This window comes from Hyperolius riggenbachi, chromosome 10, assembly GCF_040937935.1.
Source record: "Hyperolius riggenbachi isolate aHypRig1 chromosome 10, aHypRig1.pri, whole genome shotgun sequence".
Lineage (NCBI taxonomy): Eukaryota > Metazoa > Chordata > Amphibia > Anura > Hyperoliidae > Hyperolius > Hyperolius riggenbachi.
In genome coordinates, this window is record NC_090655.1 from 119,668,661 (window position 1) to 119,686,972 (window position 18,312).

At 46.7% G+C, this 18,312-nt stretch overlaps 1 protein-coding gene across 1 annotated transcript in view; it reads right to left on the bottom strand.

Annotated features, from left to right (window-relative positions):
- Positions 1-6,767, bottom strand: part of LOC137535914 (small COPII coat GTPase SAR1A) — a 45,963-nt gene extending 39,196 nt beyond the window's left edge. The window contains exon 1 of the mRNA XM_068257791.1: positions 6,628-6,767. The gene's annotated coding sequence lies outside the window, so the exon portion shown is untranslated. The remainder of the gene's footprint in view (positions 1-6,627) is intronic.
- Between the last annotated feature and the right edge of the window lie 11,545 nt (positions 6,768-18,312).

Sequence of the window (18,312 nt, forward strand, 5' to 3'; positions counted from 1 at the left end):
TATAGTACCCAGTATAGGTAGGTAGTGCCCCAGTATAGCTAGTATAGTACCTAGTATAGTGCCCCAGTATAGCTAGTATAGTGCCCAGTTTAGCTAGTATAGTGCCCAGTATAGGTAGGTAGTGCCCCAGTATAGCTAGTATAGTACCCAGTGTAGGTAGGTAGTGGCCGGTATAGTGCCCTGCTCCCTCCGCTGCTATTACCTGCAGCGGCTTCCTGGTCCCCGGCGGCGCTTCCTCTTCCCCGCTCTCATGCCTCTATGAAGAGATCACAGCAGCGCGCCCGGCGCTGCTGCTCTGATGATGCAGGGGGCAGGAAAGAGCGCGGCTCCCTGTAGCGGCGATCTGTTTCGCCGTTACCATGGGAACCGCTCTTTCCTGCCCCCTGCATCATCAGAGCAGCAGCGCCGGGCGCGCTGCTGTGATCTCTTCATAGAGGCATGAGAGCGGGGAAGAGGAAGCGCCGCCAGGGACCAGGAAGCCGCTGCGAAACAAGTAATAGCAGCGGCGGCGGGGGGGAGTGGGGAGGGAGGAGCGGGGGCCGCGGACCACCAGGGAAGACTCGCATACAAGCCGACCCCCCAACTTTTGACCCCCTTTTTGGGGGTCAAAAATTCGGCTTGTATGCGAGTATATATGGTATTCATTTGTAAAAAAATGTTTGGAATCCTGTACGATTTTCGTTCCACTTCTCACGTGTACACCACTTTGTATTGGTCTTTCATGTGGAATTCCAATAAAACTGATTCATGTTTGTGGCAGTAATATGACAAAATGTGGAAAACTTCAAGGGGGCCAAATACTTTTGCAAACCACTGTAGGCAAGCATTTGTATGAACAATTATCTAATGCCTTGTTAACAGTACTGCAAACACACCATGGAAAACCAAACTATATACACTACACGTGACTGGGACATGAGAAACTAACACTCAAAATATTCAACTGGGGGTCACTACCTTTTGTTAAAATACAATGGCCCATCAAATTAATAGAGTAGTTGGCTAGCGAGGGTAGTAATTGTCAGGTCACAGGTCCTAGGTCACATCACTAGAGCCACATTTAGGAGTTTCCCACCAGGGCTGTGGAGTCGGTACAAAAATCATCCGACTCCAACTCCTCAGTTTATGAAACCTCTGACTTCAGGTACTCAAAACTATCCGACTCCTCGACTAAATCCAGAGCCCTGTTTCCCACTACCCTTCATTAGGAGTCATTTATCAAGATGCAAAGAAAAGTGAAGCAAGGAGAAGAAAAAGTGGTGGCACGGAAATCATCAATGTTTGCTCACAGGAACGGCTCCCGGTTTCTCTGTATATGACTAGATATGAAGACCAGTACCATGTTCCTAAACATCATCATCCCTTAAGGACCAGAGACCGCAGAATACTGTCGAGTCAACGCACAAACCCGTGGCTACCGCCATCCACTCGGAGCCTCAAGCCACCCACTCAAAGCATGTTGAATCCAGCGCAGGAGATTTGGGCGCAGCCGCTGCCACCATAGACCGTAATAAGAATTACGGCTATAGTGGCGGACACTGAGTAACTTCGGCACTGTCAGAAGATGGAGCTGAAGTTACTTTTAAAACACTGTAATTCGGCTGCCACCAATAACTGGAAGCTGAATTACATAATTCCCACCATCCACATGGATCTGGAGGGGTAATAATAATTAACGTTGCCGGGACTTGTGCAGCAGCAGGATAAAGGTGCATACACACATCCGACTATAGTCTTTGGAAAATGAAAGATCACAGACCAATCTTACCACCCTTCATGTAGTATGAGAGCATTTCTACACAGTCTATTCTATGGAGCTGGACTCCCCATCAGAAAAAATTTTTTGCAAGATGCTGCACACAAACATGCTGTACAGACACAAAAGATCAGTATCTGCAAAAGATTTGTTCCTGCAAATTGCATTCATAGTCTATAGCCTCATCTACACGGGTAGAGGAGGCTGCGATCCGGCGGCTCGATTAGCCGCCGGAATGCCTCTTCCGCGACCCCACGCGTGCCCACCGCGTCCCCGCATTCGATTCCCCGCTTATCTTCCGCTCGACTCCCTGCCATTGTCCCCTCGCAGGGAATCGGCAGTGGGGAGATCAGTCCTGTCGGATCTTATCAATCAAGCCGCATTAGCGGCTCGATTGATAAGGAACATCGCGGCCGCATCTACGCGTGTAGATGAGGCTTATGAGATCTGCAGATCATTATACACACCTTGTTTAACTGACATTCATCTGCAGATCAGATCCACCAGGATGGATTTTCAGATCTGTAGATGATTGTCTGATCTGCAGATGAATGTCAGTTAAACAAGGTGTGTATGAGGATATGCAGATCTCATAGACTATGAATACAATTTGCAGGAACGGATCTTTTGCAGGAACAGATCTTTTGCAGATACTGATCTTTTGTGTCTGTAAAGCATCTTTGTGTGCAGCATCTTGCAGAGATTTTTTTTTCTGATGGGGAGTTCAGCTCCATAGAAAAGACTGTGTAGAGTATGGCTCTCATACTACATGGAAGGGGGTAAGATTGGTCTGTGATCTTTCATTTTCCAAAGACTATAGTCTGACGTGTGTATGCACCTTTAGACGTATACAGGTTGTATCCTGCGCCCAAATCTCCCGGAGGAGATTTCACAGCTGAGCCGGTCAGGAGCCACTTTCATTGGCTCCTCACCGTGAGATCAATGTAAGCCAATGGGAGTTGCTGACATGGATGACAGGGTCAGGAGCCAATGCAGTTGGCATCTGACTGGTTCATGGAGCTCTGCCATCATAGAGACGGCAGGGCAAGACCTGCGGCAGGTAGAGAGCGACACTAGCGGCAAAAAGGGACAAGAACGCACAGCAGTTATGTGAAATCTACGTCCTGGCAGGTATTAGAGCATCAAAACAGGGACTATATTTCAATCATCGGTTAATGAGCACCCAAAGAACATCACAGGTAGCATTTCAGAGACGGTGGACTCAATTCACAAAGCCTTACCATATCGGTAAAACAGAAAACAGCTGATTTTACTTGAATGTCTTGAAAAATGTCAATTCATTAAGGCTGCTACTGCATGTAAAAGTAAAATTACAGACTTGTGCGGTAAATACCTCAATAAAATGTAAATTCACAAAGATTACAGCATGCTGTAAAACAAGTGAGATGTTCTGTATTTTTCCTCCAGACTAGAGCTGTCAGTAACTAACAGCCATTCGATAAAATGGAAAGACAAAGGCGCCAGCCAATAAGAGGAGCCACCATGTCTAACCACTTACCCCAGTGGTACCGATGTATTGCCGGATAAGACATAAGAAAAACATGAGACGCAGGAGCAGGGTACATTCATAGAGGTTTCCCCGTGACCCTTTGGACATGAAAAGAAAAAGACTGATACACAGAGAATCAGAGGGACCTCTAGTGGCATGTGTTCAAATCTAGAGAGACACCTGGGATGCCTTTTACTCTTGTACGCGGTCATAGGACAGAAGTAGCCACTTGCAAAGGTTATGGCACATGTTTTATAAAAGGGACACACAATACAATGTTCTGACAGAATTACTGTCAAATTGACTATTTTCAACAGATCCGATGTAATTTCGGATCAATTTTCTGATCGATTTTCCATAGAAAAAAAAAACTGATCAGAAATCAGATCGGACCTGTTGGAAATAGTCGATCTGACAGTAAAACAGTCATTGTATCTTGTCTACCTAGCATTATGCAGACCACTCGTTCCAGAAGAATGATCACAACTCTCACCAGATGTGGGAAAACATCACCGTAGCAAAAAACAGCCTGCTGCCGAGACCTACACTACAGCTGGTTAACTTCTACTTTTTAAGTTGCCCATAAGGCAGATTAACAAAGAGCCAGATCTCTCTGCTCATACACCGCAAGATGATTCCCAACAATTCCAGTATCTGGATTTGGCCTTACGACGCCGACGAATCTGCCCACCTGGCTGCTTCCGAAATGTTAGCGCCCCCTCCCCATGCCTGTGTGCTGTACCTCACTTACAATATTTTACCATGCTATTATTTTCTATTGAACAGGTCTAAGTAAATTAGCGGTAAAGCAAGTGAATGCCGCTTAAATATGAATTTTTACTTCTCCGTATTTGTTCATTTTAAGGCATTCTGCAAGAAGTCTTCAATCCAATACAGAATCCCAGTTCCAAACATAGCGCAAAAGGCTGTCAGCATGATGCAGTGAAAAGTCACTTGTTGAGCCAGCTGTCCATGTGAAGGTAGTGTGACTGGATTATAACGCCGGAATCCAGGGCTGTGGAGACAAAAATCATCCGACTCTGATTCCTCAGTTTATAAAACCTCCGACTCCAGGTACCCAAAATTGCTCCGACTGACTCCTCGACTCATAAGTCTAATACTTACCAGGGACGTGGAATCGGTACAAAAATCATCAGACTCCTCATGTTAATGAAACCACCGACTCCAGGTAGCTAAAAGTGCTCTGACTATGACTCCACAGCCCTGCCGGCCGCATTATGAGACTGTCTCTTCCCTTAGTTGAGCTGCCACTATCTTTGAACTAGTGATTGGATTCGACTGGCTTTCAAGTTGTACACAATTTGGAAAAAAAAAATGGTGTAAAATTTGCATCTTTGCAACTTGGAATTATAAAAAAAAAAATTAAAAAAAAGGATATTACAATTCCACTTGGAAATTGTTTTCAACACTGGACAATCTTGCAATTTACCTATATTTATATATAGTAACACCAACACATTATGCAGCACTTTAAAGAAATCACTGAATAACTCGCATAATTCCCTTTCTGCAAAGGTGCTCCCAAAGGTTGGTCAATGCAATATAAATACTTCCAAGTTGATGCAGAATTATGCAAATTATTTATTCACATTAAAAATTGACCAACCAAATCCCACCTCAGATTCATTTAATTGGTCAATTTTCCAACTACTTAAAATTCTCAAAGAGTTTTCAGAATTCTGCATAAACATGAAATTTACATCTCACTGACCGTCCCAAATGCTCACAATCCAACATCTGTACTACGTTTTATTTTGGGGAGGAAATTCAGCCTTTTATTGTAAGCTTACTTTGGGAATGTGCCCTTTTGTATTGTATCACTGTACTGTAGTGCATCTCCTTGCGACTTGTGCTAGAAAAGTCTCGTTGTGTGTGATGAATGATCGTGTATTAACCTTGCTCCTAACATATCATCACATGAAAACAGCTTGTCACTAAAATTGTAAACCATCTGAGAAGATGTTGGCACTATATAAAGAAACAGTAATAATAAAAAAAAAACTGAATCACCCAGGAAAATCTATGCCAACACTGAGAACACAAAATGCATACAGGTTGTGTCCTAGTACAGACTTGGAACTCAAGAACATTACCAGTTACAAGTGCCACATTGGTCTCCCTGTCCTGTAGCCTACTACATCCAACACTGACCATGTTACTACAAGATGGCATTTATTCCCTCTATTAAATTTAACATTTATGTAACACCAGCATTTTCAAATGCCGGCTTAATACTATAGGGGGCCCAGCAGGAAACCTCATAGGGAAATTCAGCTAATGTGATTGGGTGAACAGCACCCTGCTAGGTTTCCGACAGGTTGCAGTAAACCCCCACACTATTTGGCTAATCACAGCAATTTGTGTGGTAAGAGGGTACTGTGTTTAGAGAACTATTCCCTATGAGATTTCCTGCTGGGTCCCCTAAAGTAGACTAGCCCCCGAATGCCAACTCTAAAAATTAACATAACTCAAGAAGGGTGGTGAAAATCTAATCTCGAAACTTTTGTACGAAGAATATTACACTATTAGCTATAAGCTCATATGGCCTACAGTATCATGGTACGGTAGTATACTATCTTTCCACTTCTGATAAAAACCTCCTGTTGGGTGTGTTGAATATTCAAGCACTGTCCTTATTTGCAACTTATAATCATATGAACATAGATCTTATCACTGTAATTGAAAACCATCACAAAAGAGGTTGGGATTATATAAACCTGTAATAAGAACAGCAATAAAACTGAGGAACCCAGAAAAAAAAAATCTGTCAGCACTGACAGTACACAAACTTCATACAGGTAGCTCCTCGCTTTAATTTGGTAATCTAGTCCTGTACTAATTACTGTGTGATGTTTACTTTTGGGCTACAATCTTGGCTCAAACCCTTAATAGGCTGCTTTGTACACACAGACAGTGGCTGCTCGGATAGTGCTGCTTACATCACTCTGTGAGCAGTCATGGCTATTGGTTTCATTCTAAACCACCATAGATGTTATTTGTTAGCAACATATTATTTAAATGACACTGAATCGTGTCGCTCTTTGCAAATGGAGCTGTGACATGCCAGATCTACAGTGGCTGATGGTCCCCAGCTATCACAGGCTAGTGACCCCATGCCAGCTCGCACAGGGGTACCACAAACCGACTTGTAGTGTCTACAGGAGTCTTAGCAATGATCTGCAGTGTGCTGTCAAGTACTGTAGTGACCGCGTTCCATTCCAGAATAAGCAGAGCAGCACTGATCACCGAGGCCTTCCCATTCACTTTACCACATCTACCCCGGCTTACCAGCCAGCCGGCAGCCAACTTCCTCCTGCTCCCCAGCGAGTCCCCCCATTACCTGCTCCCGTCTCTCCGGTTCTCCCCGTTCTCTTCCCGGCGGCGGCGACTCCTCCTCTTCTCCCGGCCCGGGGCCTTGGACACTGGCTAGTAAAAGAGAACAGACACCGCACACCGGAAATACGTAGCAAAAAGGGCAGCCCTGTCTGTCAACAGGAGGGAGTGCGGCTTCACCGGGTGTTACTGCGCATGCGTTCGAGGATCGCCAGCTACTCACAAGAACATTGGGCATGCTCAGTCCACGCAGGTATGCGTGTCATCTGTACACGCATGCGCAGTTCTGCCAGCCTGAGGCAGTGCAGGCGATTCGGCTGCGTGGCTCTTCTGAAGTCATGTGACTGGTTCATGACGTTAGAATGTCACTGGGAGTTCCCAGCAAGTTGTTTTCATATAAATTGCACAATATCTAGTAGAAAAAGAGAGCCCACTAGCCGTGAGACACTTATCTGAACGCTTAGGGCTACTTACAGAGACAGCACAACTGTCATTCACATCTGTGTTATTGTGGAATGTACTTGAGTATCCAGAGGTTTTTGCTGGTGACACCTCCGAGGTTTTTGCTGGCTCAATTATCTTTTGGTGTTGTGAGCTTTTGGGTTTTCTCAGAAGCATAAAAGGATGTCTGAAGTGACTTGTGCCTCCATGATATAAATAAACGTGTATATAAAAAAGTATTTGGTCATGTTCACAGTGAAACAATGGTGTTCCCTTTGTCACAGGAACCCAATGTAATGAAAAAGTAGTACCACATGTTAGAGCCTGGATCGGGTCGGATACCCCTGGGTTACCCAAAATGCGGGTTGGGTTCAGGTGCTCATTTTTATTTTGGGTCGAGTGCGGGTCGGGTCGCAGGTAGAGTTGGAAACAGGGAGCTACTTTAATATACTGGCTTCTGATCACATGATTTGACATGATCGTAACCCAGAGGATGGTGAGCTCTGCAACGCTGACACCATCCTCTGGGTTATGATCACATGTGGGGTGGAGGCGAAGAGAAGCAAATCCAGCCCTCCGGACAGGTAACCATAACATCTCCCTGTCGCCCGCTCCGCATGGCTGCATTAGGCAGCTGAAAAACAGGTTACGTATGGGTATCGGAATGCCCAGAAGGCTGGTCAGGTGCAGGTAGCCATTCTTAATAAGGAAACCCGCGCCCGCCTCTACGGCATGTTGCATTAGGTACAGTGAAGCATGCAGTCAATGAAACGTATGCTTCACTTCTACTGTTAAGGTGCATGTTTACTGGTGATGCACTGTATGCAGTGTGATAAACGCTAATCGCGAATCACCGGCAAACCGTTGCATGTAACACGTTTGCGGTTAACACTAACCGCAAATGCGGCAGTGCAAACAGTGCCATGTGTTACATGCTGCAGCGTTTTTTTAAAAAAACGCTAGTGGTTTGCCTTGAGCGGGAATCGCGCGATTCCTGCACAAGTATGAACGGACCCTTACTGCTGCTTGGCCAGCAGGTGAACTTCCTCAGCTTTTCCACCTCCCAGTCGGACACTGCAAAAGATGCATTACATAACATAAGCAACTTCCAGTAGTTGTAAACAAAGTTTAGACAAAATACTCTAGGCGTATATACAACAAAGACGTGGATGTTATGGATGTTGCATAGTACACACTGAGTCCAACAGTGGACGGCTCCATACACAGGTCAGATGAATCCAGCGTGTGTACAGCAGCTCCCACCCCCTCTCAGCCACCAATCTCCCTGGTGCATAGCAATGGCCAAGAGCATTGTCCGCCCTGGTTACTCTGCCTACCATGTGACATCACTGCATTGCCGCCCCACGCCCTGTATAGGATCAGAACAAGTCGCTAGTCTACAGGCTTGCAACACATCTGTACAGCCTCGGACCTACAGTGTCACCTGAGGGATCGGGTCCTGATTGCTGCTAGGTGGCATGCTTTGTATGTGTGTATGAGGCTTAAAGGAGAACTGTAGTGAGAGGTATATGGAGGCTGCCGTATTGATTTAGTTTTAAGCAATACCAGTTACCTGGTATTGCTGGTATTTAATGTCCTAACTAGAGGCGATGTGCCTGGATATATGTATGTTTATTCTTATCATTGACCCCTGTGGCTAGGGTCCAATTCGGTGCACTCCCCCCTTCCCCTGTATGTTTGTCAGCATGCAGACAGCTTATGCTGGTGTATGCGCATGGTGCACATGGACACATAACATTAGCTCCCTTGTGCGATTGGTAAGATGCACTGTCTTTCCCAGGAGAGGAAGTTAGGATGTGTGCTCCTAATCCATTGATAGGTTTGATGCAATGAATGTGTTTGCATGTCTGCACTATGCATGTTACAGGGCCAGAGTTAGGACACCTATGTTTACCTGGGTACTTCTACGCAGTATAGGTGACTAAGCATAAGAATGCATTCTTCTGTGAACTAAGACCCTGGCTTTTAATTTAGCTGTAGGGATAACTGTTGTGCCTGGATGAGTAAATCTGTGAATGCATTTGTTTGAACATTTGCATGTGAGTGTGCGAAGGGTTAATTGATTTTTGCTGTTTCTAGCCACACCCCCTTCAGCACCTCCCTTTCCCTAATAATTTATTTAATGTCCTAACTAGAGGCGATGTGCCTGGATATATGTATGTTTATTCTTATCATTGACCCCTGTGGCTAGGGTCCAATTCGGTGCACTCCCCCCTTCCCCTGTATGTTTGTCAGCATGCAGACAGCTTATGCTGGTGTATGCGCATGGTGCACATGGACACATAACATTAGCTCCCTTGTGCGATTGGTAAGATGCACTGTCTTTCCCAGGAGAGGAAGTTAGGATGTGTGCTCCTAATCCATTGATAGGTTTGATGCAATGAATGTGTTTGCATGTCTGCACTATGCATGTTACAGGGCCAGAGTTAGGACACCTATGTTTACCTGGGTACTTCTACGCAGTATAGGTGACTAAGCATAAGAATGCATTCTTCTGTGAACTAAGACCCTGGCTTTTAATTTAGCTGTAGGGATAACTGTTGTGCCTGGATGAGTAAATCTGTGAATGCATTTGTTTGAACATTTGCATGTGAGTGTGCGAAGGGTTAATTGATTTTTGCTGTTTCTAGCCACACCCCCTTCAGCACCTCCCTTTCCCTAATAATTTATTTAATGTCCTAACTAGAGGCGATGTGCCTGGATATATGTATATGGAAGCCCTGCTGGGCTATCTGCCTGCAGTAGTGTGTAAATCACACCAGAAACAAGCCTGCAGCTAACCTTGTCAGATCTGTCAAAAATATTAGAAACACGTGATCTGCTGCATGCTTGTTAAGGATCTAGAGTTAAAAGTATTAGAGACAGGGGATCAACAGGATAGCCAGGCAACTGATATTGCTTTCAAAGAAATACCTGTAAATATGGTAGCCTCCACCTACCTCTCACTACAGTTGTCCTTTAAACAAAACCTGTAACGAAAAAATCCTCCCCTGGAGGGTACTCACCTTGGGTGGGGGAAGCCTCCGGATCCTATTGAGGCTTCCCTGTCCTCCTTGGTCCCACAGTGGTGGCGATAATACTACTCCCAACCGGGGATGCAAATATTTACCTTTTCCGGCTCCACCACAGGTGCAGTATCGGCTCTCTGCCTCGGAGATAGGCGGAAATACCTGATCACTGTCGGGCCGCTCTACTGCGCAGGCGCAAGTCTCCTGAACCTGCGCAGTAGAGCGGACCCGACGGAGAGCCGCAACAGCACCCCCGCAGGAGCCAGGCAAGGTAAATAAATCAGTGCTTGTCAGGCTTGTCGAAGGAGGATTCCGGGACACTTCGGGAGAGCCAGCGCTGGACTGCCTGCAGCTACAGGGGAGGGTGAAGCCTCATTGGGACCCTGAGGCTTCCCGCTCCCGAGGTGAGTACTGTCACACGTCACACGCCCCCTAGTGGCCAAACCGCACAATGCCTTCCAATCAACGTTTCAGTACACAGACCATGCAATCTGTGGTCGCAATTGTTTGACAAAGATTTTGCAGATCTGCTTGGCACATGTTCTTGTAGTTTCCGGACATTTCCACGCCAAATAAAATAAAACTTTTGTGGAGGGGTACTGGGCTACACAGTCTCTCTGTATATATAAAAAATATATTACATTCAGCTACAACACCAACGAATTAGTTCGTTTCCCGATAGGGCTAATTTTATAGCGCTATCTGAGATACTTTCAGCACAACACAGATCGAAAACATCTGCCCGGGGCTCTCTCTCCTCTCTGCTGCTGTTTATGCGCCCATCTGGATAAGTATATTGCCTTATCATTACTGTGTCAGCCTTGTAGCATGCAGTATCATAGTCACAGCAATTGAGTGTTACTGCATCACTGATTTATGCACTTTTGTGATTCCTTATTCCTTGATCATATTATATCTGATTTTCACTTTGCATCATATTGATGGGTTTTGTTATGCACTGTGTGTTCACTACAGACCTTGTTTAGGGTCTTTTTCATTTGTTCCAGTTATATACTGAACCCGGGTTAAATTACTGGGGGAAGCTCATTGAGCACCTCACAGTATTACTTTAACGATATTATTGCTCATTATTTATCATTGGGTGCTCACTACAATACTTACTGGCAATTTGCAATCATGATATGAAAATTACAGGCAGCATGACTTCTTTTTAGCTGTTTTTATTATGGTTCTATAGTGATTTATTAATGGATATAAATAGATTGTTACCTTTTTGAATACTATTACTTGTGTGGTGCTGTGTTAAAGGGACTTTTTTCTCCTGCTTGTTGCTCCACTTTATTATCCTAGCACACACAACAGATAGTGTTGCGGAGATATCACCACTTTAGATCCCAAACGCTACCTAACACTGTCACACGCCCCCTAGTGACCAGACCGCACAATGCCTTCCAATCGGTTTCAGCACACAGACCATGCAATCTGTGGTCACAATCGGTGCGCAGAAACCGCTGGAATTTTGGCAGCAGACAGACCAGAGGGAGGCGTGCGATCTATTAAACACAAAATATTAGGCTGCCACCATCTCCGTTTAACTGGGACAGAGAAGCTCACTGACTGTCTCTAAGACCGGCAGGGAAATGGTTAAAACACACCCTGTTCTGACTGATAACAACAATTCTCAGTAGCGATCTTCAGAAGCTAGAATTCTTTCTGTGTGGCTGAATAGCAGGGGTAGCTGAACAAATAAAACAACTTTTTAGTCGTTTATTATTAATGCAATATAAATAATTAATATATACAGAAAATCATTAAAATCAACAATTATAGAGACATTAGTAGCCAGTCTGAAAATAAAAATGGAAGAAAATATGTATACTTAAGGTCAGGTGAAATATGTCCTTTCTGGGAAAAGAAATGCTAAGTACATGGTTTCAGAGTGGAGGACTCAGTGTCAAAGTCCAAACAAGCCGGATGCCAGCATGTCCTCCAGCTGGCCAGGATGTAATCAGGATGATGTTTCAAAGTGGAGGACATTGATTTTGGGTCCTCTGCCGTTTTTATACCCCTGGCACAGTTGGAGGGAGTGAGGGTGGAAACCACACACCCCCTTAGAACATGAGATTAGCCCTCCCCCTTCTACTGGGAATATCTAACCGTATATGAACTCTATCTCCCAGAACCGTACAGGTCAGGACAGATTTAATAGCATTTTCAGGTCAGTCTGCATTTATCCAGCACAATGATACCAAATACGAGGGGTAGGACCCCGGTGGTATCACCAGGTCACTTTCGAACTGCCTAACTGACAGCCCATAATTCAGAATGTTCTGAAACCTTCTCAGCACCAGCGCCAGGCAAGGTCCGGCACACTCTGCGAGTTTGACAGCCTTGCAACACAGGAAATATGACAAATATAGCAGTTTATGATTTATCTTATAAGTAACAGTTCAGCTGGAGTTTCAAGTTGCCAACTGGAGAGCTTGCTGGTCCTTTGAACTCCTAAGCTCAGAGCTCACGTGACAATTCCTGCTGAGAATGGTGCCAGCTGGGCTACAGTAGGATCCCCTTTGATGAGTCTCTGTCAAACCTGAGGTGTGAAAACTTGATTTAGGAGGGTCCTGAACACAGCTGGGTGCCTGGACACTTCCTCTGAGAAAGTGCCTGAATGGCCCTGCCATTTGGTGTTAGGAAAACAAGCTGTCTTTTAAAAGAAGGAATGTCATTCTGACTGCTACAGTGACTTCGCAGTCTAATCAAGAAGCAATCAGAAAATCGACTGCGTGAATCTTCCCGATTTGCCTGCGTTTCTCACGGCTGTTCCGTGACAAGTACCCCCCAGGGGAACTTTTTTTTGTTACAAGTTCTCTTTAAGAAACAGAGGTTAGCAGACATATTGCCTAGCTCAAAAGCACAGATATTACCTACAGTGTTGTTTTCAGAAAGACCCTTTCTTTGTTCACAGTACAAGTGAAGCAGCACCTGTACTGTGAACAAGGGGTCTTGCCCGAAACAACACTGGGTGCTTTTGAGTGAGGCAGCCTGTCTAATCTCTCTTTTAACATCCTCTATTGGTCTTTTTATATTACTATGTAACATCCACTGCTTTGTTGTTTATACACCTACTAGATTTTGTCTACATTTTGTTTACAACTACTGGAAGTTGATTATATAATACAATGTATCTCTTGGCTGTATACAGTTAAGATACATACAAACCAGAAACAGGCACTTGTTTATTCTGTGGCATGGCAGGAAAGTACAGCTGGTGGGGAATGGATAAAGAAAGAGACTGAACCAGGGGATGATCAGATGGCACAACAGCCATTTTGCGTTGTAACAACGCTTGCTATTCAGTCCCAGTACAGTCAATTGTCCAAGAATTATGAATTCTGCTGCAGGCTAATTGCAATAGGAAGAGCCACTTGCTTTGGTAAAGTAATTGGATGAAAATGTACATGGATGGATGGTGTAATTGTAATGCTGGATACACACGGTGCGTTCGCGCACTTGATTTTCCCATCGATTCCCGTCGATTCGTTTATTTCCAACATGTCCGATTTGGATTTCGATGGATCGTTAGGTCGATTCGGCATACTTTGCATGCGAATCGACCTAACGATCCATCGAAATTCAAATCGGACATGTTGGAAATAAACGAATCGACGGGAATCGACGGGAAAATCGAGTGCGCGAACGCACCGTGTGTATCCAGCATTAAGGGCTCTGCCTCTGACACAGGAGACCAGGGTTCGAATCTCAGCTCTGCCTGTTCAGTAAGCCAGCACCTATTCAGTAGGAGTCCTTAGGCAAGTCTCTCTAACACTGCTACTGCCTATAGAGCGCACCCTAGTGGCTGCTGCTCTGGCGCTTTGAGTCCGCTAGGAGAAAAGTGCGATATAAATGTTATTTGTCTTGTCTACATTTCACTACCCAAGGCCCACTTTCCCGTGGTTTTACCCATGGCAGGAATACATTTCTTTAATGAAATGTATCCCCAAGAGGGTTATAAAAGCTCTCCTAAATCCTCATACTTCTGTTGCAGTTATTTCTGCTTTGCTAGTAGTCTTCATCTAACCCGACTGCAAGGAGGGCTATCAAATAAACCCCAGACATGCAAACACTGCTACTTCCATCCTGCCCAGCAGGTGATGTGGTTGCTTGTCCTCCTTACCACTCTATTTTCTTCACTTGTGGGGCCCCTAAGGAGCTTGGAATCCTAAGCAATTGCCCAGTTTTACCCTATAGAAGCACAGGCCCTGGATGGAGAAAGCCACCTCATTAGCTGCAGGGCCGGCCCTAGACTATTTGCCGCCTGAGGCAAAAAAAAAATTTCCGCCTACACCCCCCCCCCCCCGGTGCGTTCGCGCTCTGGGGGGCCGCCGAGCTGGAGGGGTAGCTGGCAGGACGGGGGTATTGGGCCTAGCGGCGGGGAGGGGGTCGTACCCCCCCTCCCTCGCCTGGGTCCCCCGTGCTCCGCTCCCCCCCAGCCTTAAATACAAGCAGCCGCTATGTGTAAGAGGCACGGGCGGGTAGGACTCACCTCTTCCTCGTTCCAAGCGTGCGTTCCACTGACGTCACTTCCTGCAACGCTGCAGGAAGTGACGTCAGTGGAGCGCACGCTTGGAACGAGGAAGAGGTGAGTCCTACCCGCCTGTGCCTCTTACACATAGCGGCTGCTTGTATTTAAGGCTGGAGGGGAGCGGAGCACGGGGGACCCAGGCGAGGGAGGGGGGGGTCCGACCCCCCTCCCCGCCGCTAGGCCCAATACCCCTGTCCTGCCAGCTACCCCTCCAGCTCGGCGGCCGGCTCCCCGCACCCACGGACGGGCGGGTGCCGCCCCTGGAATTTTGCCGCCTGAGGCAAAAGTTTCACCCCGCCTCAGCCCCCAGCAGACGATCGGTGCCCTCGCAGCTCCGCTCCGATGTCCCAGGACCCGCCGGCGACGACTTCCGGTTTCGCCGTCACCGGCCGACAGGCATGGGAACGCGAGTGATTGTTCGCGTTCCCAGCCTGTATATCGCCCCCTATGCTGCTATTGCGGCCATTGTCCATCGAGTCCAACCAGAAAAAAAACACCATCCTTAACCTGCACATATTCCAGTTGATCCAGGGGAAGGCGAAAAACCTTACAATGTCTGGGCCAATTAGCCTTAAAGCGAACCTTAAGTCAACTAAAAAAAATGAGATGAACTCACCTGGGGCTTCCCTCAGCCCCCAGCAGACGATCAGTGCCCTCGCAGCTCCGCTCCAATGTCCCAGGACCCGCCGGCGAGCACTTCCGGTTTGGCCGTCACCGGCCGACAGGCATGAGAACGCGAGTGATTGGCCGCAATAGCAGCATAGGGGGCGATATACAGGCTGGGAACGCGAACAATCACTCGCGTTCCCATGCCTGTCGGCCGGTGACGGCGAAACCGGAAGTCGCCGCCGGCGGGTCCTGGGACATCGGAGCGGAGCTGCGAGGGCACCGATCGTCTGCTGGGGGCTGAGGGAAGCCCCAGGTGAGTTCATCTCATTTTTTTTAGTTGACTTAAGGTTCGCTTTAAGGCTAATTGGCCCAGACATTGTAAGGTTTTTCGCCTTCCCCTGGATCAACTGGAATATGTGCAGGTTAAGGATGGTGTTTTTTTTCTGGTTGGACTCGATGGACAATGGCCGCAATAGCAGCATAGGGGGCGATATACAGGCTGGGAACGCGAACAATCACTCGTGTTCCCATGCCTGTCGGCCGGTGACGGCGAAACCGGAAGTCGTCGCCGGCGGGTCCTGGGACATCGGAGCGGAGCTGCGAGGGCACAGATCGTCTGCTGGGGGCTGAGGGAAGCCCCAGGTGAGTTCATCTCATTTTTTTTAGTTGACTTAAGGTTCGCTTTAAGGCTAATTGGCCCAGACATTGTAAGGTTTTTCGCCTTCCCCTGGATCAACTGGAATATGTGCAGGTTAAGGATGGTGTTTTTTTTCTGGTTGGACTCGATGGACGGATGTCTTTTTTCAACCAAACTAACTATGCGACTATGTAATAATAAAAATCCCATATTTGCCATGACATAGTAAAAAAGCTGAGTCCTTAATATAACTATTTATGTATTTTGTTTTTAAATGCTGTCACTTTTTCTTTTTTTTACAAGTATTTTATTTTGTTAACTATAGGGGCAGGGGAGGGGAGAGAAGGAGGGTTTAAACTATTTTGTTTAATTGATATAGTATAAAATGTAGTGTAAAATGTATTTTTTTACCACTAGATGTCCCCACACACACTATTCTGTTTGCTCTGAACAGAATTCAACTCACACAGGCAGTGTTATTACAGGAAAGGTCACTGGCTTCTTGTTGACTCAGGTGAACAGTAGAGATGGGAAGTACGGATCTTTTCAAGGATTCGGATGATTTGGATCTTTGAACCAAATCTTTGAATCTTTTTACAGGGGAAGCAGACTGGGGGTGAAATGACTAGCAGGACAGGACTTTCCCTGCACTGTACATTCTGTTCAAGCCTGGCTGCTAGTATAGCAAGCTATGTGTCAACTTCACGGATATATTTTACTTTTAGTTCTGTTTTAAGAAATGATATGTAGACTCGTGCAGGATGATAAGATAACCTTTCCCCACCTAAAGAGAGAGGTTTAGCAAGCAAGGGGCCTTATCCCCTCCAGAGTTAATTTATGGCCTGCCCATCTGGTTCTCCCTGAGAATGCTGGGTGTTCTGTAAATCTGAGCTCTATTTATTTACCACCAAAGCAACAGGTGTGTATGCAGTACAGCAACACACAGGATCTATTAAAGGAGTACTGTGGGGTTTTTTTTTGAAAGAAAAACGGACACTTACTTGGGGCATCTACCGGCCCCCTGAAGACATTAAAGGGAGGGTTCAGGGACAAAAAAAAAATACAAATCCACGTACCTGGGGCTTCCTCCAGCCCGTCGTAGGCAGGACGTGCCCTCGACGCCGCTCCGGAGGCTACCGGTCTTCTCTGGTGGCGCACCCGATCTGGCCAGGCCGGCTTCCAGGTCGGACTCTTGTGCGCTCCAACGTGCGTCTCACGCGGGTGCGCTGACGTCATCGGATGTCCTCCAGGCTGTACTGCGCAGACGCAGTAGTTCTGTGCCTGCGCAGTACAGTCCGTAGGACGTCTGATGATGTCAGTGTGCCCGCGTGAGACGCACGTTGGAGCGCACAAGAGCCCGACCTGGAAGCCGGCCTGACCAGGTCGGGTGCGCCACCGGAGAAGACCGGGAGCCTCCGGAGCGGCGTCGAGGGCACGTCCTGCGGCATCCAGTGTTGGAAATACTCCCAACATAGAAAAAATTGCTGCCTCAAGGGGGCGCTGTTGCCAAATAAAATCCAGCACAGAGTCAGCCTGTTTAGGTCAAAGTGTCAGACTAACTCCCCCACTTTGATCGCTGCTGCCTCCGCCGATGCACCACGTAATTTAGCTATTATGTCAGCACATTTGGGCTCATCCCTAGGGGTGTCACTCAAAATTCGACACACTGATCCCCTCTGGCACTGTGCTGCATAATTACTGTGGCCTGTGAGCTGGCACTGGCTTTGCTCCCTCCCCCGATGACCCGATGATAGGTTACCTCCTTGCAATGGTGTGGACAGGACTGCCTGCCATGGGCTGGAGGAAGCCCCAGGTAAGTGGATTTGTATTTTATTTATTTAAAAAACGTGGATCTTTCCTTTAAGTCCCGCGCCGTCCCTGCAGGATCTTCCATTCCCCGATGCCGGTCACGGTGTCATTATTCGTCTAACTAGACGAATATCACTGCGGCTGCGCAGCCAGAGCCGCGTAGATCCTTGCTCATGATCGTGTCATTGGGACTTTCTGAGCAGTACAAAGCTTTCTCGAACTGCTCCTGCGCAGTAAGCTCCCGATGACGCGATCAGAAGCGAGGACGTGCATGGTCCCGGCCGCAGTGATAATGACACTGTGACCGCTGGCGGCAAACGCAAGATCCTGCAGGGACGGCGCGGGAGTTGATGTCTTCAGGGGGCTGGTAGAAGTCCCAGGTAAGTGTCCAATTTTCTTTTTAAAGAAAAGCCCAAAGTACTCCTTTAAAGGGAACCTGAGGTGAGAAGGATATGGAAGCTGCCGTATTTATTTCCTTGTAAACCATGCCAGTTGCCTGGCAGCCCTGCTGATCAACTGGCATAAGTAGTGTCTGAGTCAAAACCCAGGAACAAGCATATGACAAATTCAATAAAACCTGAGTCAGAGTACCTGATCTGCTGCATGCTTGTTCAGGGTCTATGA